General features: G+C 43.8%; 1 long non-coding RNA gene across 1 annotated transcript in view; it reads left to right on the top strand.

Moving 5' to 3' along the window:
• Positions 1 to 25,228, top strand: part of LOC147659213 (uncharacterized) — a 42,727-nt gene extending 17,499 nt beyond the window's left edge. The window contains exon 3 of the long non-coding RNA XR_015307295.1: positions 25,179 to 25,228. This is a non-coding gene — a long non-coding RNA (uncharacterized LOC147659213). The remainder of the gene's footprint in view (positions 1 to 25,178) is intronic.
• Positions 25,229 to 27,619: the final 2,391 nt, after the last annotated feature.

Genomic DNA, 27,619 nt, shown 5'->3' with positions numbered 1-27,619 from the left:
CACTTTGCCTTCATGGACTTGTCAAGTGCCTTTGACACTGTCAACAGAGGGAAACTGTGGGTACTGATGGCAGAGATGGGTTTTGAAAATGCATTAATTCAGCTCTTAAAAAGATTACATTCGAACACCTCTGTCTCAATAAGATTTGGCACTCATGGGGAAAGAACAAAACCTATTGCTTCAACAGAAGGAGTGTGCCAAGGATGCATTTTAGCCCCTTTCCTCTTTTAGTAGACACAAATGGTTTGGAGGATTTCCTGTTGAGTCAGAAAATTGATTTCCCCCAAGTCAAGGGATAACCGGTTGCGTTACTGTTCTTTTGTCGCTGACAGCGAACGGCTTACAAATTTCCCTGGACGTCTTTACAAATTATATGCCGACGTTAGACTTAAAGGTTAACTTTTCAAAGTCTTATATAATGGTCTGTGGTCCAAAACATGTAAAATCCAGGAGTTTTAATGTCGGAGGCAAACTGGTCGAAAGGGTGGACAACTTTACATATTTAGGTAATATGTTCAGCAGCGATCTTAAATGGGATTTTTGTATTACAACGAGGGCCCCACAAACTAATAGAGTACTGGAGGGGCTTTTTAGGTTTGCTCGTAAGCTAGGTCGTAGGCCGGTGCCACAGCTTGTTACTCTATACAATGCTCTGTTACCATTTTCTGTGGCTGAGACCAATTCAGCTACGTGGCTTATCCACAGGTTAATAGCTCTACCTTTTCCCCTTTTCAAGTTCGAAGCATGTTTGAAGTACTATGCAATTGGCAGATATGAACCTCTGGGCACCGCTTTTCTTCATGAAGCTTGGTCGCTACCATTTACCTATAGATGCCTTAGGGAGGGAAAAGAGGTTTACTTGAATGGTGAGGATTGCACTACAACGCCAGATCACTCATTAATGTGTAGGAATATCCAATTACATGGCTCTTGTAACCAGAACGAGTCAAATTAAGCCTGTGTTTTAAAAGGTACACCAGCACCTGCTATCATACCAACATTCACATTACTGGCAAACGGGAGTTATTTACTTTTAAATAATGAAGATTGTTGTTAGATGGTGGCAGGAATTCCTTACGTGGTTACCGTCAGTGAGTGTGTAATTTGCTGTAAAAATGTGATGTTCCCTCCTCCACAAGGGAAGCTTGATGTTTCAATCTGGCCGAAATTTGCGACCTTGAAAGCAGAGTTCAACAAAATGAGTCGTATAAGAGCTCTATTGTCCCAGAAAGAAGTCGCCCTCCCATCTGCTCGTGAAACATTTGTCCTTCACGTGGCAAACACCCGCACAGAGGTGCATGCTTTCTTAAATACTCATTTGCCCTTGCATTTCGGTGAGTTAATTTACACTATCTTTAATGCATCCTCCACCACAGGGCTGGCTCACTTTTTTAAAGTTGTTAGCAGTGGCCTTGTGACTTCTTTTCAAACTATATTTGGGGTGTTCCCGGCATTTTTTCATTCAATTTTTTCAAGCCTGTTTGGTGGATTTCCCTTAATGCAGGCTCTGGCTGCAGGCGTACTTCTGCTGTTTTGTTTATTTCAAAATGGATGCACGTCCTAAATTGCGAGGAGATCTGTCACGACTGTTGCTGCAATGCAGCCGAATGCTTGAGTATTATGGAGCGCTGCCTCTTGCTACATTGAGTGCGGCTTATGGATTATCGTTTCGATTTTCCTACTTTACATGCGTCCAGCCTGTCTTTCATTGCCTTCGTTGCGATTTCAATTGAGCCCCTTAGTTGCTCATGAATTGCTTTGTTCTGACGGAGGGATTATGGCCTTTGCAGCGATGCATGGACTCCTGGGACGTTTTCGCAGCGGCTCAAGATTTCTTGGCACGCAGCTTCATTGAAGAAACACAGAGTTGCCCTCTGATGGTGCTATAGGCTCCGGTAATTGAAGAACATGTATGTTCTTTCCCTTTGCTAAATTGGATGGCTGACATGTTTTCGGATGAGAACAGTGACTTTCTATTGGAGGCTGTTGCTACGTATTTTGCATATACATTGTTGGATTGAGATGTGTCATCGCTTCTCTCTCTTCCATGACCGAGGTCACGAGTTGGACATCGGATATTTTTTTCTCTCAGTTTCATTTTTTTCTTCTTCTGCCCAGACCTATTCACTTCACTATGTCCATGTCTAAGATTATTTGTTTTGAAATCCATTCAAATTATGGAGTTTTTTTTTTTTGCTCACGTTTTTTCCCTGTGGCAATTTGAACTTGGGCCTGACAGTCGTTTAAACGCCATTTTTCCTTTCTGCTGCCTTTGCACACGGCACACATTATTATAAATGTTTAGAGTCTAGCAGACTGTTTTGCTTCACACGAGAATAATATGTTTTCCTATAGTAGCAGCCTTGCTTGGTAAGCTTTGTCTGAACAGTGAGTGCCGAGGCCTTCAAGGTTATATTACAGAGGAGTAGAAAGAGTCCGTTTCCTGTCCCACCCCATACTTCAAGTGGCGGCATGCCATATCTGTACCGAGTGTTGGGTGGGTCCCGCAATAGGGATCGCATTTGCAAGAGTTAGAGCTATTGGTGGTGCAAATGACAATGCCTTTTACCTATGTGGTTTAGTTTTAAGTGCAGTGGCCTTTGGGACGTTATAAGTGGGTCATGCAGTCTGATTCAGGAATATACGCTTGCCCCTGGAAACATTTATGGACAAATCTTAAAGCTTGAGGACCTGTGATGGCTAACTGAAATGTGATTCCTATGGCTTCCTCCCCAGCATAGAGGCCATAAAACAGTAAAATATACATTTGCCTTTTCCGGTCCTGTATGGCAAACACCGTAAAAGGAGGCTATCTCCTGCTCTCTGGTAGCTGTAAACATCTGTCTCTTCGCCTTTTTGGAGAATACACCTGACAACCGCAAACCTAGTGTCCCTAAAGGCGTTATGCAGGGTGTTATCTCTACCGCAGGTGATATGATGAGGTACAAATAAAGTGTCCAGCAAATACCTATAAATGTATAAGTCAATGCTGATATGTTTGAGTCAACATTTATTCAAAAAGGCTCGGGATCACTCATTTAGAAACAATATAAGTTTATTAAAATATTAAAGTGCAATACAGAAGGTAAAGAAATAGATAGTCTCAATTGCATAACATATGAGTCATTGGGGATAGACAGCATGAGCAAAATGAGAAACAATGGTCTAAGTCCAGACTATGCAGCAAATCAATAGAATATCAGGCAGCATCCCAAGCGGCTCGAGAAAAAGTCTGAAATATCTCTCTGGCTCCACCGCAAACATGCATCCTTTTATAACAAAATGAACCATAACCACAACTTAAATCGCGCAGTTAGCATAGGGTATGCAAATATACGGCACAACGTCCAATCAGAATACAAATTTTATAATGCCACCATCCTAGCACTATTTCTCTAAGTTGACAATAATTAGCTCTCCTTTGACCTGAAGTCATCGGACGTTTTAGCACAAACCTGGCTACGTAAACAATATCAGCTTTAGGAATGGATAGGACTACAGCAAGTGAGCAGGAAGAGGCAGAGAAAAGCAACAATTCAGCTAAAGAGTAGCAAATCAACACAAAGCATTAGGGTAGATTTTGCTTTGAGCAGTGTCAGTGAGAAATAAAAACATGGCTATTTCCCAATCCAAGATGGAGTCAGACTAATTGAGGCCTTATTCGCCCATGTCAAGAAAACACAGTTCTGTACTTCACAGCATTGTCATTTCAATTGCAAAATGTTTATTTTACAAAGCAACTATTATTTAAACTGAAAATAACACCAACTGGGTAATGCATCTCCTAAGCGACACCTGAACAGTTTTAAGTATATAAAAGCTGCCTGAAGTGTGACCTTTCATGTTTCTCATATAATCTTTAAACATGAGCATGCAGACTAGCAGTGTCAGATTTGCTGTGATGTGACGATACCTTAAGTCAGTACCACGTCCTACTCTTCCCTTATAAGGCATAGAAACAATAGCACTCCTCTCCAAACCATAATATAGGTCCTTCTGTAATCCATCCGGAGAGTACAAAGTGCCACACTAATGGCAGTTGCATGCTATAGAATTGCCAGATAACACAATATGTCAATCTTGAAGACTGTGTTTTTGCGTTGCCTTTCTCTTCCTGCTTAAATTCTAAATGTCTTCAAGACAAGAGCAACATCACCCAGTTAGGATTTTTATCAAGCAGCACTTTGCATTCATCTACTTTCAATTTATTTTTTCCTGTACTGTTTAAGTAGTAGGTTTAGGCACGTACTGTGGAATAAAGTCGCCATGTAAAATTATGTTGGTTAATATTATTCAATGCGTGACTTAAGGTGTATCACTCAAGCTTGGCTACTTGTTGGCTATCACTATACAACGCACTTTGTATATTTTCAGTTACTTAAATACCGTACATATTTTCTTGCTACCTACTCTCATCATAAATGTACAGGTTCTCTGATCACAAAGGTGAAAACTTATTAAAAGTGATAATTTATTTGTTTTGTTTATTTTGCTTTGTGGGTTTTTAAATTGATGTTGCAAAGGTGCTTTGGGTCCTAATGCAAGAAATCAAATTGGGGCCCTTTCCCCCAGCTTTCAATAAAAATAATATAAAACACAACTAATATGAATACAATGGGCTCCTTGTGCCCCTGGGCTTGGTGCCGCTGCTCCTGCTGCACCTATGACAGCTACACCCCTGGGTTTTTGCATAACTCTCCAGTATATTATTGCACGGCGTGCTGTTTGTTTGCAGAACTAATTTGATATATTCTTGCATCATTATGTATATTGCTTACAGAAGCGGTACAATGCCTTTCGACTGTAACCAAGTTCTTGTTCCATAAACATTATGTTCGAGGCATATGAGCTGCAGATCGTATACTATGCATTAGATCGCCACCTGATGTTGGGCTCGGATGATTGCAGGTTATTGTCTTCTTGGAAGAAGTCTTTGTAGTCACGAGATAGGTGACTCCTCCCTTGGACAAGGCTGCGCATGGTCATCCACTCCATCCTCAGATTGTTTTTGTCCGCCACTGGGTTCAGATGAAAGTTCTCCGCTCCGGCTAGAAAAACTTTTCCAGCAACTTCGAAGTGCAAAAACTTTATAAAACTAATCTCGACGTCGAATATACTACTTTCGACCCCATATCATACCTTCAGGTCAATGACGCGGGCCGCTGGGCCTACCGACGCCATGCGGCCTACACCTCATGGACAGACTCCATTTAAAAGATGCCCGTTATGTCGAGCCAAATTCCCTCATAGCGATCGACACGAGGTTTGCAACCTCTGTCTGTCACCAGATCACGACGAATCGACCTGCACAGCCTGTGCCTCCTTTCGATCAAAGAAGACTATTCGAGATCGGAGGGCCAGTCGACACGAGATGAGGCAAACGGCCCCAGCACCGGAGGCCATCTTCGACGAAGAGATCTCAGACGAAGAGGTCTCAGAGGAGGACGTCTCCGAGGATGAGGCCCCACTCGCCGCTGAAGAAGATTCACCTGATCTCCAAATCGTATCAGAGGCAGAGGCACATGAATCGGATGACTCGATCCCATCTCGTCAACCCGTGAGTACTCTTGCCCCTGCATCACAGACACTGCCCAAACCAAAGGCATCGGTCAGCACTCCGCCCATGGGGCCCAGTCGAGACCGTACTACTCCCTCCAACGCCCCGCCCTCGAGCCCTGCTGCGAGGAAACCAACTATGCCTTCCGGTGCTTCGGCACCGAACAAGCCACACGTGCCAGTTCCCCCTCTTCCATCAGCACCAAGGCACCCTTCGGCACCGAAGCCAAAACAACCTTCGGTGACATTAGAAAAAGTTCCTTCGGCACCCAAACCTAAAGATGCACCGGTGCCGAATACTACACCGGAACCAAAGAAGCATAATGCTCCAAAACCTTTCGGTCCAAAGGACAAAGACGGAAAAGCAGCGGTCGATGCCTCGACGCCAAAAAGACCTGCTTCCACCCCAAAGACTCCGGTCTCAGTACCGAAGAATACTAAACCTGGTCAGAGGCCCCCACACCCTCACCCAAGCCAAAAACACCTTTGGCACCGAAAACATTGCCAAGGGACTCTACAACAACTCCTAAAGCAAAGGACACAAAAAGACCTCTATCGGCACCGAAAAAAACGACGCCGAAGAAGGTGATAGAGGAAGAAGAACTGTTTAAACCAGACCCTAAACAAAAGAAGGTCTATATAAATCCAAAAACTGGACATGTGGAAGCTATACCTCATAAAAAGAGACCAGCAGACATACCACTTCAACCTGTGGTTCCTGCCAAGAAAAAGGATTGTGCAACGTCTCCAATGCACCCTTACTCTCCTTTACCTTCTTCTCCTCCTATCCTTCCTCACATTTCACCTACAGCTTCTCCTCCTCAATCTCCTGCATCTTCACACCACACAGATGAGGAGTATGATTTGGGGGGGCGGAGGGGGAGGTGGTCACCACCCTTGCTCTCCTTTACCTTCTTCTCCTCCTATCCTTCCTCACATTTCACCAACAGCTTCTCCTCTTCAATCTCCTGCATCTTCACACCACACAGATGAGGAGTATGATTTGGGGGGTGGGCGGGGGAGGGGGGAGGGTCACCAGATCCACACACAGATCCTGGAGACGTAGTTGAGGAAGAATTTTATGTGTACCCACATAATGTGCCTGATCCTCAGTCATACCCCACAAAGCCTTCCCCTCCAGAGGATAGCATTGGCTTTAATCACCTCTTAAATAGAGCTGCGCTCTACCTCGGGGTTACAATGCATTCTGATGCTATAGAAGAGAATTTTTTACTAGACACATTTGAGCAGTCACAAAGGTCTACAAAAATACTGCCTATGATCAAAGGGGTTATTAAACATGCTCCAGAAGTATTTAAAGACCCTGTACGTTGTAGAGTCTTAAATCCAAGAATTGAAAAGAAATATAGACCAGCACCAGCAGATCCAGTTTATATTAAAGGACATATGCCACTGGACTCTCTAGTAGTGTCTAATGCCCGAAAGAGAGCTAATTCGCAAACTTCTAGTGGCACACCCCCTCCTGACAAAGAATCCAAAGTTATTGATGCATCAGGAAAACGTATTGCTGCGCAAGCTACAAATATATGGCGCATTGCAAATACACAAGCCCTACTCTCACGTTATGACAGGGCTCATTATGATCAACTAGAGAAACTATTACAGCACCTCCCAGATCAATTTAAAGATCAGGCTAAAGAGCTCATTCAGGAAGGGAAACTAATATCCAATGCCTCCATAAAATGTGCACTAGATGTAGCTGACACAGCATCCAGAGCAGTCAATACTAGTGTAATACTTGGACGACATGCGTGGTTATGCATTTCTGGATTTAAAACAGAGGTTCAAACTACTATTTTAAACCAAACCTTCCATCAAAACCAATTGTTTGGCCCTGAAGTAGATGCTACACTAAAAAAGATGAAAAAGGACACAGACACAGCTAAGTCTATGGGGGCTTTGCAGCCCACACAGACTAAAAGTTCTTTTTGTCGCTCCTTCTACAGAGGAGGCGTCAAACAAACTGGTACAGATTCAACATCGGCTTTCAAAGCAAACACACAAGCCTCCTCTAACAAAGGCTTTTACAGAGGAGGATATAGAGGCAATAATAACAATGGAAGAGGTAGAGGTAATAACAACAACCGCCCCTCTTCCACTCCCAAACAGTGACTTCCCACTGTCTCCCCCTACAGCATTCCACTCCTGTGGGGGGCAGACTATCACAGTTCCTACCTGTCTGGAATTCCATCACATACCCAAACATACCACCCAAACAGCGCCCAATGTCTACAGACCATTTGACTCTGCTTCAACAGGAAGTTCTAGCGCTTCTTCAAAAGGACGCTATTCAAGTAGTTCCTTTAGAAGAACAAGAAACAGGGGTTTACTCCCTGTACTTCCTAATTCCCAAAAAAGACGGGACTCTACGTCCAATTCTCGACCTAAGGTCCCTCAACTATTACATACAATCAGATCATTTTCATATGATCACTTTGCAGCAAGTGCTCCCACTACTACAATAAGGCGATTTCCTATCAACACTAGACCTAAAGGATGCCTACTTTCACATTCCTATACATCCTGCTCACAGGAAGTATTTAAGGTTTGTCATACAAGGACAGCACTACCAATTCAAAGTACTCCTGTTCGGAGTCACAACAGCACCAAGAGTATTCACAAAGTGCTTAGCAGTAGTAGCGGCACATCTCAGAAGACAACAAATACTTGTCTTCCCTTATCTTGACGACTGGCTCATAAAAGCAAAAACATACAAACAATGTGTCCATCATACAAAGTACACAATTCAAACATTGCACGACTTAGGGTTTACGATAAACTACACCCAGTCGCACCTAGAGCCTTCGCACGTTCATCACTATCTAGGAGCTACCATAGATACATCTACAGCTCTAGCGTATCCCAGTCCAGCCAGGATACAGAGCATTCAGACCTTAGTCTCTATTTTTCAACACCAGCACGCTCTCCAAGCCAGAGTCTTCATGAGACTAATAGGCATGATGGCATCTTGCATCTTCATAATTACACATGCAAGACTGCAAATGAGACCATTACCAGAATGTCTGGCACAACAGTGGAATCAGGCTCAAGGTCAGCTCTCAGACCTGGTGTTGGTAGACAGCCGTACACATCGCTCTCTGCAGTGGTGGAACACCAAAAACATGACAAAGGGACGGCCGTTCCTAGAGCCTCTTCCACAGATAGTGCTCACAGCCGACGCATCCCTCACAGGATGGGGAGCCCATCTCTTGCAATATACCACACAAGGTCAATGGAACACCCAACACAAACTGTTCCATATCAACCATCTAGAGCTGCTAGCGATCTTCCTAGCACTCAAAACCTTTCAAGTGCAGGTACAAAACAAAGCTGTCTTAATCCGGACGGACAATATGACAGCCATGTACTATATACAAAAACAGGGGGGACACACTCTCTGCAACTGTCCTAGCTCGCGCAGAACATTTGGAGATGGGCCATTCCTCAAAACATACACCTGACGGTAGAACACCTTCCAGGAATTCACAATCAAATAGCGGATCTGTTAAGTCAACAGTCACAACAGATTCACGAATGGGAGATACATCCACAAGTTCTTCAGCCATTCTTCCAAATGTGAGGGCATCCACAGATAGATCTGTTTGCCACCCACAAAAATGCAAAATGCCCAATCTTCGCCGCCAGGCTCCCACACCCACGGTCGGAGGGGAATGCAATATGGATAAACTGGTCAGGCAGATTTGCGTACGCTTTTCCGCCTCTCCCACTCATTCCACTAGTAGTGCGCAAACTCAGACAACAGTCTCTCAAACTAATACTAGTAGCTCCCACATGGGCACGCCAGCCGTGGTTCACCACACTGCTGGATCTCTCACTAGTTCCACATCAAAAACTAAAGATCACACCCTCCCTGTTAACACAGAACCATGGAGAAATAAGACGTCCAGAACCAAGCCAACTGAATTTGGCGATCTGGCTCCTGAAGTCTTAGTTTGGTTACCTGAACCTACCACCAGATTGTATGAACATAATAAAAGAAGCTAGAAGACCCACTACCAGAGCGTGCTATGCCGCTATGTGGAAAAGATTTGCGATATATTGTAACAATAATCATATTGATCCATTGGATGTTTCCATCCGAAATATCATTTGCTATCTTCTACACCTGCAAAGGTCCAATTTAGCGTATTCTTCCATACGTCTACATCTAGCAGCAATTGCAGCCTATTTACAAGTTAGACAACATCTATCTCTATTTAGAGTACCTGCAATCAAGGCTTTTATGGATGGATTAAAACGTATAATCCCACCTAGTTTACCACCTGCTCCAGTATGGAACCTGAATGTGGTCCTTACAAGACTCATGGGACCCCCTTTCGAGCCTTTACATAAATGTGAATTACAGTTCCTAACATGGAAAACTGCTTTCCTTGTTGCTATCACCTCTCCTAGAAAAGTTAGCTAAATACAAGCATTCACAATACAAGAACCATTTTTTCAAATACATAATAAAAAAGTGGTTCTCAGGCCTCATCCAAAATTTCTGCCAAAAGTGATTACTCCTTTTCACCTTAATCAATCCATAGAGCTACCCGTGTTTTTTCAAAACCCGGACTCTGTTGCAGAAAGGGCTTTACACACCTTAGATGTTAGAAGAGCCCTGTTATACTACACAGACAGGACTAAAGCCTTCAGAAAGACAAAACAATTATTTGTATCTTTCTCTCCTCCACACAAAGGCAACCCCATCTCTAAAGGGGGGATCGTCAGGTGGATTGTAAAGTGTATACAAATATGCTATCAAAAAGCTAAACGTACACTAACAGTTCCTCCTAGAGCACACTCTACTCGTAAACTACGAGCCTCTATGGCTTTCTTAGGAAATATACCACTAGAGGACATATGCAAGGCAGCGACATGGTCTACAATACACACCTTGTGTTGATGTGCAAACCAAGCAGCAAGCTGCAGTAGGCCAAGCTGTCCTTAAAACACTATTTCAAAATGCTGCAACGGATACAGGTGACCACCGCTAGGGGAGACACTGCTGCACAATCAATGCATAGTATACGATCTGCAGCTCATATGCCTCGAACGGAATATGCTACTTACCAGTATGCATCTGTTCTTGGCATGTAGAGCTGCAGAGTCGTATACGCCCACCCGCCTCCCCGGGGCTTGTATCCGTTCCAGCTATCATCTTAATTAGATGCACACGCATGTACATCCTTTTCTTTATCTTTACTTCTACTAACCCCATCATTTCCCATCATGGCGAAAAACAATCTGAGGATGGAGTGGATGACCATGCGCAGTATTGTCCAAGGGAGGAGTCACCTATCTCGTGACTACAAAGACTTCTTCCAAGAAGACAACAACCTGCATTCATCCGAGCCCAACACCAGGTGGCGATCTAATGCATAGTATATGACTCTGCAGCTCTACATGCCAAGAACAGATGCATACTGGTACGTAGCATATTCCTTTACAAGAAAGTTACCAGAACAGTTGCTTTAGGAAAGAGGGCCGAGCAGTAACGCAACGAAACATTCTCCGTGCGTGGGTTTGGTGAGTCATTTCCTCATTCACCTCGCGCAGACTACAGCCAATAACTGAGGCGAGTGAAGTTGAATTTAGTTACCAGGAGTGGTTTCACGTGTACCTCAAAGTACGATACAACCAAACTCCCTGCACAGCAATGAACCCTTTTTAGGCACAATCTGTGGATACAGGTGGCTCCTACAACACTGCAGCTCTTGCAACATGGCAGGAGGGGAGAGAGATAGGATGGGAGCACCAGGCACTAGGAGGAGTGGGAGGGGCTACCAAGGTTCTAGAGCAGAGATGATGGTGATTACAGTGTTAGCGGTTGTGTGCTAGTCCACCAAGGTTCTAGAGCAGTGATGATGGTGATTACAGTGTTACCAGTCGTGTGCTAATCCCTTCAAGGTTCTAGGGCAGTGATGATGGTGATTACAGTGCCAGGGTTTGTGTGCCTGTCTGCCTCTGTAGTGAGGGTATGTGGGCAGAGATCTCCCAAAGTACTGCAGCTTTTGAGCATTCATCATTGCTGTTCAAAAAATAGATATTGTCCACTTTGATGGTGTGCAGTGAACCCACCCAAGCAGGATGAAAGGATAAGTGTGCCTTGCTGGAATCACAGTTGTGTCTTACAGGTCAGACAGATGCCAGCAGTGTGTAATTCCCTCACTGAGCCCTCTTGTAAAATTGAGGATATATTTTTAGGGGAGATTGTGTTTTAAAGTTTTAGAGCAGTGAAGATGGAGTTTGTAGTAACAAGGTTGTTTGCTAATCCTTCCAAGGTTGTAGAGGAATGATTTAAATTTTTTTGGCCTCATGTCACCATCCAGCTAAGTGAGCTGTGAGCCAAGATGCCTTCAACCAGAGTGTCCAGCGTAATTGTCTATTGAATATTTGTATGAAGGAGAACCATCCATTTCTCTGCAAGATAGAGGTGTAATCATAGGACGTTACGATTTACTTTGCCATATCACAAAGGGACGCCATATTTTCTCTACTGTGGCCGACTTGTGGTCCAAGTCCAGTCTACTGACATCTCTTACAGATCTGCCCCATTCTATACCCTTGGTGAGTCGGGAGTAACCAATTTCTTACAGATTTTTTTTCTCGCTAGAAATATCAGAAAATATAACAGCGAGGTCTGATTGGAGTTTAATTTGTCCCAGTAAGGGCACAGTCGATCTCAAATAGGATCAGGCAGGGGCTTCGCAGCCAATAGTTTCTCAAACATTCTGACTTGCATACCCCCAGAAGAAGGCCAATAACGGGCAGTCCACAAACATGTGTATATTGACCGCCTCTGTTTCACTTCACTTCTTAAATATTGATTGTTTCAGCTTGATCTTAGCCAACTTCACTGGTGACCAGTAAGCTCTATGGGGGTAAACAAATTATTCTTTTTAAGTGGTACTGGTTTGACCAGAGTGTATGACAGATTTCAAGATACTCGCCATAATTTTTCTTTAACCAGCTCCGGAAGATCCTTTTCCCAGTGCAGGTATGGAACTCCCATTTTCTCATCTGCTGCAGAAATAAATATCCAATACCACTGGGAAACTTCTTTCTTAGGTTGTTGCTTAGCTCTCACCAGCTTGAGAAAGTCCTCCAGCACCGAACCGCTCATCTCTGACAACTTTTGGAATGACCTCCAAGAACATAGCTGCAATGTATTTCAATTTTGAAAGCCCCCCCTTCAACAGGTCAGATAGCTCTTGTTATGTGATGAGGGCATCGCCCTTCCTGAAGGCTCTCCAGGTTGAACATTTGCCATGCTTGAGAGGATAACCAAGTTTATCTTTAAGACCCTTGAGTATTCCAGGAGAGCCCCAAATTGATGCCAGGTCCGCATAGTAATCTATTCCGAGAATTATCCTAAAGAATACCCACACCCTCAGGGCTGTTAAGAGCATCTTCAAATTTCCTTGTTTAAAAACGTTTGGGTACCCAAACTTAAAGGAAAAACATATTCAGATCTAAATGCTCCAACATAGCTCTATACAATTGACCCATTTAAGAATGATCTAGTTATCCAGCCAACAGCTGGGAATTCTTGAACTGGAAGGCATAACAATGGGTTTGAAAATCCGGAAGAGCCAGCCCCTCTTGCTTGAGTCACCTCCGGAGCTTTTTACATGAGATCCTGGCTCCCCTGGATACCCATATAAAGCTGCTGACCCTCCCTTGCTTCAGTCTCCTCCTTCTTTCATGAGATCCTGGTTCCCCTGGATGCCCAAATAAAGCTACTGACCCTCCCTTGCAACTTTTGCAAAAGCTTTTTGTGGAAGGGAAGTGGTTTAGTGTTAAACAAGAAGGTCACCTTCAGGAAGAACCAGCATCTTAATGTTCAACCTCTCACAGATACCGAGGGGCAGATTTTCCCATCATCTTGTAAGGAGAGCATCTATATCATGGTGTTACTTGAAAATGAAATATCTTTGAAAAACTAGAGACGAGGCCATCGACAAAACAGGAACAGTTTGTTTAATAAAACATAGCGGCCGGGAGAACAGTCACAGCCACAGGTTCGAGGACTGTCTCAAATTACAATCGATCTGTAGCATTCTTGTATACAGTTTATTATAGGCAATAACATGTTTCTTGTGATCCTTGTATGGTGAGGATTGTAAGTTGCTGCCTCTAGATTCCTAAATTAATTTTAATGGATAATACTGGTGGCCTCTACCTTGCTTGGACTCAATGTTACCAGAGGTTAACGTGTCCAGATGTCTGGCATGGTGAGCGTGTGATCACTGTGTGTGCTGTATTCTGATTAGCTCTGTGTTACTAACTCATGTGGCATCCGCCTTTATGATGCTTTGGGAGTGCGTGCACCGTATCCAGCCATTCGTACTTTATTAGGGCCAATCTCCCTTGACCCTTGTAGTGTTTCTGCGTCTATCTGTGGGATTGATCTAAGGTTTCCTGGCCATGCACTTGTCTGCCGGCTATGTGCCACCCCACTTGTGACGTGCCAATTAATAACCTCAGACCTAGGTCTCAGTGCTTGCCTGACTATGTATTTGCAAATCGAGATTGATGAGGAGTTAACGGGTGAATTTGTTAATAAGAACCTTAGGTTCGAGGCATATGAGTTGCAGATTCTACACTTTGCATTAGATCGCCACCTGGTGTTGGGTTCGGATGATTGCATGTTGTTGTCATCTTGGAAGAAATCTTTTGTAGTCCGAAGATAGATGACTCCTCCCTTGGACGATAGTGCACATGGTCATCGGCTCCATCCTTAGATTGTTTTTTTCCGCCACTGGGTTCGGATGAAATTTTTCCGCTCCGGTTCGAAATCTACTTTTCAAGTACTTCGAAGCGCAAAAACTTATTAAAACTTCACCTAACTACTTTCCATATCAACAAACATCATATCGACTCCGTCAGCTCGATTCCGGTTGTTGACGTGGGCCATTGGGCCTATCCATGCCGTGAGGCCTACACCTCATGGAAAGGACACCGTTAAAAAGATGCCACAAGTGTGGAGCAAAGTTTCCACACAGTGACCACCACAAGGTCTGTAACCTGTGCTTATCGCCAGAACACGACTAATCCAGCTGTACAGTCTACGCGTCCTTTCCATCCAAGAAAACCATTCGAGATCGGAGGATCCGTCGACACGACATGCAGAGATCAGCTCCGGAACCGGTGGATATCTTAGACGAAGAGGTCCCGCTTGTTCTCGAAGAAGATTCCGATGATCTCCAAATCGTCGTATCAGAGGCAGACGACTCAGATGACTCCATACCATCAGGTCAGCGCGTGAGTACTATTGCCCCAGCACTCAAATCAAAGGCAAAGGTCAACACTCCGCCTCCGGGGCCCAGTCGCGACTGAAAGAATACTCGGCTCCGAAGAAAATACTCAAGCTTCTGGTAGCTCCTTACCGTGCCGATCCCAACAGCCGAAAGAAGTCTCTGCTCCTAAACCGGCGACGTCTAAAGACAAAACTATGAAGCCAGCATCCGACGCCTCAAAGCCGACGAGACCGGCTTCCACTCCGAAGCCATCATCTGCGGTACCGAAACCTACAAGGTCTGATACCGGTGCGCTCAAGCTTTCAAAACAGCCTACGACTCCGAAGACAACACCTTCGGTGCCGAAGGATACAGTAACAACTCCTAAGGCTAAAGACAAGCAGAAACCACGCCCCGGAACCGAAAAAAATCGGCGCCGGCAAAGGTTCCGCAAGGAGAAGAACTTTTCCAACCTGATCCTCTACAAAAGAAGATCTACATTGACCCAGAAACAGATCATGTATCCACCACACCACACAGGAAGAGGAAGTCAGATACAGCACCTACACCTGTATTGCCTACCAAGAAGAAGGACTCTGCCACATCTCCTATGCACCCTTCTCCTATACTTCCTTCTCCTTCATCTCCTGCTCCTCTTAACAATTCACCTCAAATTTCTCCTCAACATTCTGCTCTTCATTCTTCACATTCACCTAAAAATGATGATGAGTACAGCCTAGGGGGAGGGGTCGACCCAGATGAGCCTTTCCCATACCCTATTGATGATCTAGACTGGGGGTACCCAAACCCACAACATGTGCCAGATATTCCTGACCCACAGTCATATCCATCAAAACCTTCTCCCCCAGAAGATAATAGTAGTTTTAGACACTTGCTGAACAGGGCTGCCGTTTACCATGGGGTCACTATGCATTCTGATAAGGCAGAGGAAGATTTTTTGACTCCACACCACTGGAGTCAAGCTATCCTGGCTGAAGACGGCTGATAGCCAGAAACCGGTTCTAGGATGCTTGATTCCGGTCCAGGGAAGACATGGCTTGGCAGTTCGGGCTGAACTGTTCCCATGAGACCCTTGGCTGAAATTCACCTTTACATCCAGCAGAACAACAATCGATTTCTTGGACCTGACCATTTTTTCCGAGAATGGAAAACTAGAAACCAAGACCTATACGAAGCCCACGGCCAAGAACTGCCTATTGTCATACTACAGTTACCACCCACGGCCGTTACGAGACAACCTTCCGTACAGCCAATTTCTCAGACACAAACGTAACTGCAGCAAAACAGCGGATTATAAGAAACAAGCCGAGGAACTCAGTCGCAAATTAAAGAAAAGAAACTACACACCGGCAATAATAAAGAAGTGCGAGAAACGAGCAAAACACCAGCCGAGAGAGTGCCTCCTACAAAGCACCACTAAAGAACCGGTGAAAGATCTCGTGACTTGTGTAACAACTTTCTGCCCTGCCACCTATGAAGTCCAAAAACTTATAAAGAAAAAATGGCAAATACTCACCTCTGGAAACTTGAATTGGCCTAAACCAAGGTTTGCAAATAGAAGAACTAAAAACATAAAAGACGTTCTGGTCCATACTAGACCGAAAAAATCTTTACCTAGGTCAAACATCAGAGACATTAATATGATGCCAGTCACTGGACATTACCCTTGTGGCACATGCGGGGTCTGCAAATTTACCACCAGCACTAAAACCCTTCAATTGAATGACAATCTACTGTGGACCCAAAGGAGTCATACGAATTGCAATTCCACACATGTGATTTACCTAATCACATGCCCCTGTCAAAAACAATACATCGGCATGACCTGCCGCAAAGTCAAACTCCGTATAGGAGAACACCGGAGCAATGTGAGGCTGAAAAAGAACACAACCAAACTGTGTACCCACTTTGTAGAAGCTGGCCATACGTGCGATGAACTAAAATGGACAGTTCTGGAAATGCTAGATTTCAAAGACCAAAATGCTGAGCAAGTCCTGTTCAACAAAGAACAGAGATGGGTCGATCGCTTGAGAACCGACGTAGTAGGTATGAATGACCACATTCCATGGCATCAGTTCTGTTAATCCTGCCATCCAATGGAGTGATAACCATACGGACCGAATCAGTATATCCATAGGATACCGTAACACTTCACCAGCGATTCCACCATCTTACAGTGTCGTTTCAATTTCTAGACATTAGTCCTTTGTTAGTGTCTGTGACCAGTACATAAGCACAGAGAGTTAAGACCCACCCTTAACCGGGGGCAGAGTCAGCACTAGGCACGAAATCCGCGCCGCATGGGTAAGAATGGCGTTTCCTGATTTTTCCTGCAGCAATCAGGTAAGAACGCCCCTGCTAATAACCATAGACCCTCTGTTGTCTCCCACTCAGTAATACTCCAGGAGCGACTCCCAGTCCCTGTTGATGCCAAAAAACTCAACTAACAAGGTAATACATTAATGAATGTATGGGTATCCTTTGGATATGTTACACACGGAAGGTAATAACAATCACTGATTGCCTGATGTATGGTGTAGTTACAGAGCAGCGACTATGATCATGATCACTACTCTATGTTCTGCTCCCAACACGGTCATCATATAAAGACTTCTGCATGACAACCGTCTTTAAGACATTGATCAATTGACGGCCATTTGGCTGGATCCCACTCCCCCCTCTTAGACCTTTCGTTTCTCCATTTTTACCTCTTTCCTAGATTACTTCTACAATAAGGGTAGTCTTGTATAAGCGTAAATCATGCTTTATACATAATGTGTGCTCTAGAATGCCATACCTCACATACAAGCCAACTTATACTTTGCTTGTTGGTTCCTTTTTTTCCTTTTCCTTGAATACAGCTTGGAAATTCCAATTCATCAATTACTCGAACCACACAACAATTGTGTGTGCTCTTTTTTTGTATGTTTGTTATTTGTCCTTGTCCTGACGAAAGCTCCCCTGACCCTGTAGGGCCCCGAGAGCTGAAACATGTCGACACCCTTTTGAAAAATGATATGGTAGTTCAATAACTCGACTACCTGTATATCACAATGGTTTTAAGTATAGTGACTAGTCTCTAGTTTTGAAATTAAAGTTTATATTTTTTGACCTAGTCATTATTTTTAAATTTTCCAAAACCCACTTTTTATTTCTGGACACTTCTGTAAATTCCAGAAGTAGCCTCTGGTGAGGCAGGCATCCTGCACGTTAATCGTTGACCCTATGACTATGCCATGACTCCTGACGGGGCGGAAAAAAGATATACCGCTACGATAAAATTCCAGGAAGTCTATGAGGGTTCTCGATAAAAAACTATTTGGTTTTTTGCTGAAACTAGTGTCCATTCTCCTTTTTGATTACCAGTTACTCATACAGGGGAACCGAATGGACTCCATATCCTCTTCCCTCCCTTTTTGATATCTAAACTGTTCCCATGAGGCACAGGGTCAAGGCTGATTTGCATATGGCCATGTCTGAATTGGGGTGGTGTGGAGTGCAAAAAAACGATGGATTCAGGCCCAGATCTCTGTACTGGGGTGAATGTATGACATTGTTCTGCATTCTGTCCATCAATTGTTGTTTTTAGATTTTTTGTTAGATACATTTGAACAATCGCAAAGGTCTGTTCAAATTCTTCATATGATTAAAGGGTTCATCAAACATGCTCCAAAGGTATTTGAAGATCCTGTACGTGCTACGATCCTAAATCCTAGAATTGAGAAAAAATACAGGCCTGCACCTGGGGATCCAGCCTACGTTAAAGGACAACTACCCTTAGATTCACTAGTTGTCTCAAATGCTAGAAAAAGGGCACACTCACAGACGTCAGGTGAAGCACCTCTACCTGACATAGAATCTAAGGTTGATAGATGCTTCAGGCAAAAGAATAGCTGCACAAGCTTCCAATATATGGCGTATAGCTAACACACAAGCCCTCCTTGCAAGATACGACAGGGCTCTGTATGATCAGTTGGAGAAACTACTAGAGCAGCTACCTGACCAATATAAGGTGCAGGCAAACAACCTTATACAAGAAGGCAAATTAATTTCAAATTCCTCAATCAAGTGTGCACTTGATGTAGCAGACACTGCATCTAGAGCTGTAAACACTATTGTCCTACTTAGAAGATATGCGTGGCTACGCATTTCAGGACTTAAGCAAGAAGTGCAAACTACCATCTTAAATCAGCCATTTAACCAACATCAATTGTTTGGACCAGAGGGAGACACAGCACTTGAAAAAATGAAGAAGGATACAGATACAGCCAAATCTATGGGAGCTTTGCAGTCCACACAAGCTAGAGGCTCCTTTCGTCGCCCCTTCTATAGATGAGGCTCCATACAAACTGGAGCAGACAATACAACAACATCCTCTAGCAAAGGATATTTTAGAGGAGGATATAGAGGCAACAACAACAAGGGAAGAGGTCGGGGTAACAAGAATAATCAAACCTCTTCCACCACAAAACAGTAACTTCCCTCTGCTCCCCAACAGCATTCCACTCCTGTGTGGGGGCAGATTTATACAGTTCCTACCTGCCTGGAATTCCATCACAACCGACAGTTGGGTAAAACAACTTATTCAGTATGGTTACTGCCTTTAACTTACATCAACCCCTCCACACATACCACCCAGGCAGCATCCAATGTCTGCAGAACACCTTACACTGCTCAAACAAGAAGTCCTTTCACTTCTTCAAAGGACGCAATAGAAATATTATCTTTACAACATCAAGGAACAGGGGTTTACTCGCTGTATTTTCTAATACCCAAAAAGGACGGGACACTAAGACCAATTCTCGACCTCAGGCCCCTCAATCATTATATACAATCGGATCATTTTCATATGATCACTTTACAACAAGTGCTCCCTTTGCTGCAAAAGTGCGATTTCATTACAACACTAGATCTAATAGACGCCTACTTCCACATTCCTATACATCCTGCTCACAGGAAGTATCTAAGGTTTGTACTGGAAGGACAACATTATCAATTCAAAGTCCTTCCATTCGAAGTTACAACTGCACCAAGAGTATTCACAAAGTGCCTAGCAGTTGTAGCAGCACATCTCAGAAGACAACAAATACATGTCTTCCCTTATCTAGACGATTGGCTCATAAAAGCCAAGTCATTCAATCAGTGTGTCCAACACACACATCAGACAATTCAAACATTGCACGACTTAGGGTTCACAATCAACTACACCAAGTCGCACCTGCAGCCCTCTCATGTACATCAGTATTTAGAGGCTACAAAAAACACGTCTACTGCTCTAGCTTATCCCAATCCCAAGTGGAGAAGTGTGGCTCAATGGTTAGAGCGGCAGACCCTGATGCAGAGGTCTAGCCCGGGACCAGGGTTCAATTCCCCGCCTCGGCGGGTCTTGGGCTCAAAAATTCCACGGACCTGATAATTCTCGCCTCGTGCCTATTCCAATCGTGGAGTCCCACTCTGCAACTCTGGGCAATAGCTTGCTTAATCTCCACAACGGCCCCACAACGTTAAGGATGCCTGGCCTCCACCTTGGGGTGCCCAGGAGTGGACACCTCAGAGGGAAAGCCAGGATGGGTTCCACAGTGGTATTCGTACAAGCGCCTTGAGACCCTTGCGGGTGAGTAGTGCGCTATACAAGTATAAATTTACATTTTTACATTTACAATCCAGCAAGGATACAGAGCATTCAAGCCTTAGTCACAAACTTCCAACATCAACACTCTCTCCAAGCCAGAGTGTTCATGAGACTAATAGGCATGATGGCATCTTGCATCTTCATTGTGCCATATGCAAGACTGCAGACGTGTCCGTTACAGGAATGTCTAGCACAACAGTGGAATCAGGCTCAAGGGCAACTAACAGACCTAGTGTTGGTAGACAGCCGCACACATCTCTCTCTGCAGTGGTGGAACACCAAAAACTTGACAAAGGGGCGGCCGTTCCTCGAACCTATTCCACAAATAATACTCACAGCAGACGCATGTCTCACAGGATGGGGAGCCCGTCTCCTACATCATACAACTCGAGGGCAATGGACCATTCAACAGAGATCGTTTCATATCAATCATCTAGAGCTGCTAGCAATATTCTTAGCACTCAAAACATTCCAAGTACAAGTACAAAACAATGGTGTCTTAATCCAGATGGACAACATGACAGCTATGTACTATATACAAAAACAGGGAGGGACACACTCTACAACTGTCCCAGCTTGCACCGAAAATTTGGAGATGGGCCATTCCACAAAACATATATCTGCTAGCAGAGCACCTTCCAGGAGTTCACAATCAGATAGCAGATCTGTTGAGTCGGCAGACATAACAAATTCACCAATGGGAACTACATCCACAAGTTCTTCAACCATTCTTTCACAGGTGGAGTCATCCAGACATAGATCTGTTCGCCACACACGAAAGCGCAAAATGCCCAACCTTCGCCGCCAGGTTTCCGCACCCATTGTCCAAGGGCAATACAATATGGATGAACTGGTCAGGCAGATTTGCGTACGCTTTTCCGCCACAACCACTAATACCATTAATAGTGAGCAAGCTACGACAACAGTCGCTCAAACTGATTTTAGTAGCTCCCACATGGGCACGCCAACCGTGGTACACAACTCTGCTAGAACTATCCCTAGATCCACAACAAAAGCTACGTCTGACACCATCCCTGCTAACGCAGAACCATGGAGACGTTAGACATCCAGACCCAAATCAACTGAATCTGGCGATCTGGCTCCTGAAGTCTTAGAGTTTGGTTATCTTAACCTACCACCAGACTGTATGGACATCATTAAAGAGGCCAGGAGACCTGCTACCAGAGCTTGCTATGCTGCTAAATGGAAGAGATTTGCCATTTATTGCATCAATAAGCAGATTGATCCTCTGGATGCTTCTATCCAAAATATAATTTGCTACCTTCTACATTTACAAAGATATAACTTGGCATATTCATCTATACGCCTACATCTTGCAGCAATTGCAGCATATTTACAAAACAGACAACATCTGTCTCTTTTTAGAGTGCCTGCTAATAAAGCATTTATGGAAGGATTAAAAAGAATCATTCTCCCCTGGTTACCACCTTCTCCTGTGTGGAACCTGAACGTTGTTCTTACAAGGCTCATGGGACCCCCTTTTGAACCTCTACACAAATGTGAACTGCAATTCCTCACATGGAAAACAGCTTTCCTTATTGCTATTACCTCTCTTGGGAGAGTAAGTGAGATACAGGCTTTCACTATACAAGAACCATTCTTAGAACTACACCATAATAAGGTGGTTCTAAGAACTAATCCTAAATTCCTTCCAAAAGTCATTACTCCTTTTCATTTAAACCAATCTGTAGAGTTACCTGTGTTTTTCCAAAACCCTGACTCTGTAGCAGAAAGAGCTCTACACACACTAGATGATAAAAGAGCTCTTCTCTACTATATAGATAAGACTAAATCTTTTCGTAAAACAAAATAATTGTTTGTATCTTTCTCTCCACCATATAAAGGCAACCCCATCTCTAAAGCTGGAATTGCAAGATGGATTGTAAAATGTATACAAATATGCTATCAAAAAGCAAACTGTACATTAACAGTTCCTCCTAGAGCGCACTCCACACGCAAACTGGGAGCCTCTATGGCTTTCTTAGGGAACATCCCCCTAGAACACATATGCAAGGCAGCAATATGGTCTACAACACACACCTTCACTAAACACTACTGTGTTGATGTGCTAGCCAAGCAGCAAGCTGCAGTAGGCCAAGCTGTTCTAAAAACTGTCTTTCAAACTACTGCAACAGATACAGGTGACCACCGCCTGGGGAGACACTGCTGCACAATCGATGCAGAGTGTAGAATCTGCAGCTCATACGCCTCGAACGGAAAATGCTACTTACCAGTATGCATCTGTTATTGGCATGTAGAGCTGCAGAGTAGTACACGCCCTCCCGCCTCCCAGGGACCTGTATCTGTTCCAGTTTTATCTTAATTAGATGCACACGCATGGACATCCTTTCTTTACTTCTACTAACTCCATCATTTCCCATCATGGCGAAAAACAATCTAAGGATGGAGTCGATGACCGTGCGCACTATCGTCCAAGGGAGGAGTCACCTATCTCGTGACTACAAAAGACTTCTTCCAAGATTACAACAACATGCAATCATCTGAGCCCAACACCAGGTGGCGATCTAATGCAAAGTGTAGTATCCTGCAGCTCTACATGCCAAGAACAGATGCATACTGGTAAGTCGCATTTTCCTTAGGTTTACAACTGATATTTCCTCCAAACTAGTTTGAAGCCCTACCATTGCCCTACCTTTTCTTTAGCCCATTTCCTAATCTCAGTCTTCCTCTTATAGATTAGATACCCTGAAAGACCCCCAAAATCTCTGGCATGCATCTCAAGCTTAGGAACAGAGAGCTCTCGGTTTGATGTACACAGAACTATGTCCTCAGCATACAGTGCTATATCGGTTGGTAACCCTGCAGCTTCAAAGGGAAGAATGGTCTTATCATGCCACACCATCTGGGAAAAGAGCTCAATATGTAGACGAAACCGAATTGATGATAAAGGACACCGATGTCTAGTACTCCCGGATTTCTGAAACGAAGCTGTAAATTTGTCATTAACCAAAATCTTGACTGCTGGCACCTTACATAACATTTGTACAACTCCAATAACATTCTTGCTGAAACCATAATTCCGCAATACCTCTCAAAGATAGACCCAAATACAGCTATCAAAAGATTTAGCAGCATCAATTCTTGTGATTGTCAACAAGAAATTAAATGCCTCATCCGTATCATTAGCACAGATAAGTCAGTGGGTTAATTCATACAGCGGTCTGTCAGCACAAACCCCTGTGATCAAAATGGATCAGCGTTTGCGAGATATCTGCCAAACTCTTAGCCAAGATTCCTGTGATAATTTTGTAATCAAAGTTCAATCACAATATAGGTCTGTAGGAATCTGCTACCCTAGCATCTTTACCCGGCTTAGAGATCATAACCACAGTTGCCTGATATTACGGAAGGGGGAATTGAACAGCCCTACAGATAGATCTCATTAAAATAAGATACCCAGAAAGGGACCAAAGAGTTTAACAATTTATTATAGAATTCAGATGGGATACCATCTGAGCTGCTGCTTTACGATTGCTGAGCCTCCTAACCTTATCTCTCCCTATGTGATCCTTCCCCTAAGGCCTAGAATATGCTGTTCTGTAAAACATTGGAATTTTTGTTTTGCAACCAGTTTTTCATGACTCAGGGGTCTGGGTTCAAATCTTCCTTATATATCTCACTGAGGCTACCTAACATCTTGGTTGTAGAGGAATGGTGACACAGTTTACACTGGCAGGGATTGGTGTGGCAGTGTTGTGGGTTCTGGCAGGAATTCACATGGACCCCACTTAAGGTATTTATTAAGTACTAGCTTACCCGTTGCGCGTTGCAGTGACCTCCGAAGAAAGGAAATTCAAGGAAACTCGTTATGATAGCATTCAATTTACATTGTGTCATTTTTTTTAAAACGTATTCATTTTAATATGGAAAACATTTCAAAGTGTCGTTTTAATTCTATTTATTTTTTCGAGTGCTTGTGGATACACAATTTTTTGTTTTTCTGTCTGGTGCGTACATCAGTATTCGAAAGATTATGAGGGCCCTGGATGCCGATATTTAAAAACAAATTATGCCAGAAACCTTCGCGGGAGTGTACTCAAGAACTTCCCAAAGTTTCCTAGCGATCGGATGAATGGTGTTTTAATTCTATTTGTTTATTCGAGTGCTTGTGGATACACAATTTTTTGTTTTTCCGTCTGGTGCGTACATCAGTATTCGAAAGATTATGAGGGCACTGGGGGGACGATATTTAAAAAATGTGTATGCCAGAAACCTACGCGGGAGAGTACTCAACAACTTCCCAACGTTTCATGTTGATCGGATGAATGGTGTTGTAATGCATAAAGGACAAACAGACAGACAGACAGACAGACAGACAGATATACTTTCGTTTTTATATATATAGATATACCCGAGACTCCACCAGGAGCAGATGGAACCTGTTAGTCAGCCCTACTCTCACTGAGCTAACCGCCGCTCCTGTAAGACCCACGTGTAGCACTCCATTGCAACATATGAATCATGCTTGTCTCAGTGTGCTATTTGCCTTAGAACACCCCCATCCTGTCATAAGATATGGAACATACTTTTGGATATCGTTAGAGCTTTGGCTGTTGTGTATAAACAGTAACTCATACTGAGCTCTAGTCCGCAGGCGCTGCTCTTAATACTGAATCTTGTTTCAAATACAGGTCTTATGTGATGTTCATCCTTTGTTATTACAGGTGTGATGATGTGAAGATTCAGTGCCTAGAGGTGGCGAAGAGTTATAAAGGTAAATATCCTTGTGATGAGGAGCTTTTATATTACTGTTCATGAATATGATGAGGTGTGGTATGGGATGGTGTGGTATGGTATGGTATGGAATGTTATGGTGGTATGGTATGGGATAGGAAGGGAGGGATGGGATGTGATCGCATGGTGTGGTATGGAATTCTATGTTATGGAATGTTATGGTGTTATGGTGGTATGGTATGGAATGTTATGATGGGATGGTGTGGTGTGCTGTGGGGTGGGATCATGGGATAGAATGGTATGGTATGGTATTTATTGGTAATGTGCACTCGAGTCGGGGCACAGTTGATTTGTTTCTGTAAGCTTTGTCTTTTTCAGATTTTTCTAGAAGTTTACATCTCTCCATTCTGTATATGTGCTGCTGCATTTCCTGACTTCCCACTTCGACATTTATGCTCAGTTTGTCAGAAATTCAGATGCGGTAATTTCACACCTCACATTAATGATACTGTTAAAATGGACATCTGCGGGCAACTCCGTTAGTGCAGTATTCTGAGATTTTCACTATTGAATGGGAAATTATCTCAGAAATAGATATTTACCGCATAACACATTCTATGTTCCAGAGTTCTAGCATCTATACTGACCCAGCGCATGCACCTACACAGACACAGCGCATAGACCTACACTGACACAGATTGTGAACCTACACTGACCTAGCGCATACATCTACACTGACCCAACGCACGCACCTACACTGGACTAGCACATGCACCTATTCGCACCTATTGCAAATACCTACACTCATCTGTTGCATGCTTTACAGTGACCTAGCACATGCATCCACACTGGCCTAGTGCTTGCACCTACACTGACCTATTGCCCGCACATAGTTTCTAAATCTTCCCTCACAGCCCACACTCGTACCTTGCACCCACTGCAGTGCCTGTCGCATCATTCACATCTGTGCTCATGCCATGCACGCACACACCAGGCAAGACAATAGTAGTGTACTACTGCACTGATTCCCACAAGTTGACCTCGCACACCAAATAGCTGTATAGTAAACACAATGTCAGTGTTCAATCAACATTCATTTTATAACCAAAGTAAAGTCCAACTGTTCTCCCAAGAAATTAGTACAAGTCAATTTTTCTTCGTTTTGTTCTCTTTATTTGTCGAAACACTCGCAGATAAAAAATAGCCAACGCGTTTCGTCCGAAACCGGACTTCTTCAGGGCTTTGCGCAGTGTGATCTTATATTAAAGGTCTCATCCGTCCTGGCCGGTGTACAAATAGTGAGATTTATGGTTAAAAAGTTGGCAGATTTAGTAAGACATCCTTTCATTTAGGGATCCGGTAAAATAAGCAAGAGATCAAAGTAAGTGCCTTAAATTCGGCGAGTACGTCGCGTGCACGTGTGGTCGTCTGGTCTCCCGGAGACCAGACGACCACACGTGCACGCGACGTACTCGCCGAATTTAAGGCACTTACTTTGATCTCTTGCTTATTTTACCGGATCCCTAAATGAAAGGATGTCTTACTAAATCTGCCAACTTTTTAACCATAAATCTCACTATTTGTACACCGGCCAGGACGGATGAGACCTTTAATATAAGATCACACTGCGCAAAGCCCTGAAGAAGTCCGGTTTCGGACGAAACGCGTTGGCTATTTTTTATCTGCGAGTGTTTCGACAAATAAAGAGAACAAAACGAAGAAAAATTGACTTGTACTAATTTCTTGGGAGAACAGTTGGACTTTACTTTGGTTATAAAATGAATGTTGATTGAACACTGACATTGTGTTTACTATACAGCTATTTGGTGTGCGAGGTCAACTTGTGGAAATAGATATATGGAACAAATTTTATTTGTTCTAAATTGGGATCTAGGGGGTTGTATCCCAGACCATTCGCACCCTCGCTTTGAGTAACTATTGGGAACCTGACTTGTGGTGCGGCACTTAAAGCCTCAATCCCCTTCCTTGTTGTGATATACTACTGCACTGATGTCTGCAGATAATTCTTAAATTCCATTTGTCATTTTCTTGCTACAATTTCTGTAATTTCTGCTGAGGCGGAGTGTATCCCCGCTAATATCTGGTGCAGTGGTACAGCATGTGGTAATACTGCATGTGGCTATGCTGCGTGTGGCTATACTGCATGTGGTAATGCTGCACGTAGTTATGCTCCATGTGGCTATACTGCATTAAAGTGATACTGCATGTGGTAATACTGCACGTGGTTATGCTGCATGTGGTAAAACTGTATGTGGTTGTGCTGCGCGTGGTTGTGCTGCGCGTGGTTGTGCTGCGCGTGGTTGTGCTGCGCGTGGTTGTGCTGGTGATCTGACTGCACGTGGTCTGGCTGCACGTGGTCTGGCTGCACGTGGTCTGGCTGCACGTGGTCTGGCTGCACGTGGTCTGGCTG

Source organism: Lissotriton vulgaris, unplaced genomic scaffold, assembly GCF_964263255.1.
Source record: "Lissotriton vulgaris unplaced genomic scaffold, aLisVul1.2 SCAFFOLD_1821, whole genome shotgun sequence".
Classification (NCBI taxonomy): Eukaryota; Metazoa; Chordata; class Amphibia; order Caudata; family Salamandridae; genus Lissotriton; species Lissotriton vulgaris.
This window is presented reverse-complemented; position numbering and strand designations above follow the sequence as displayed.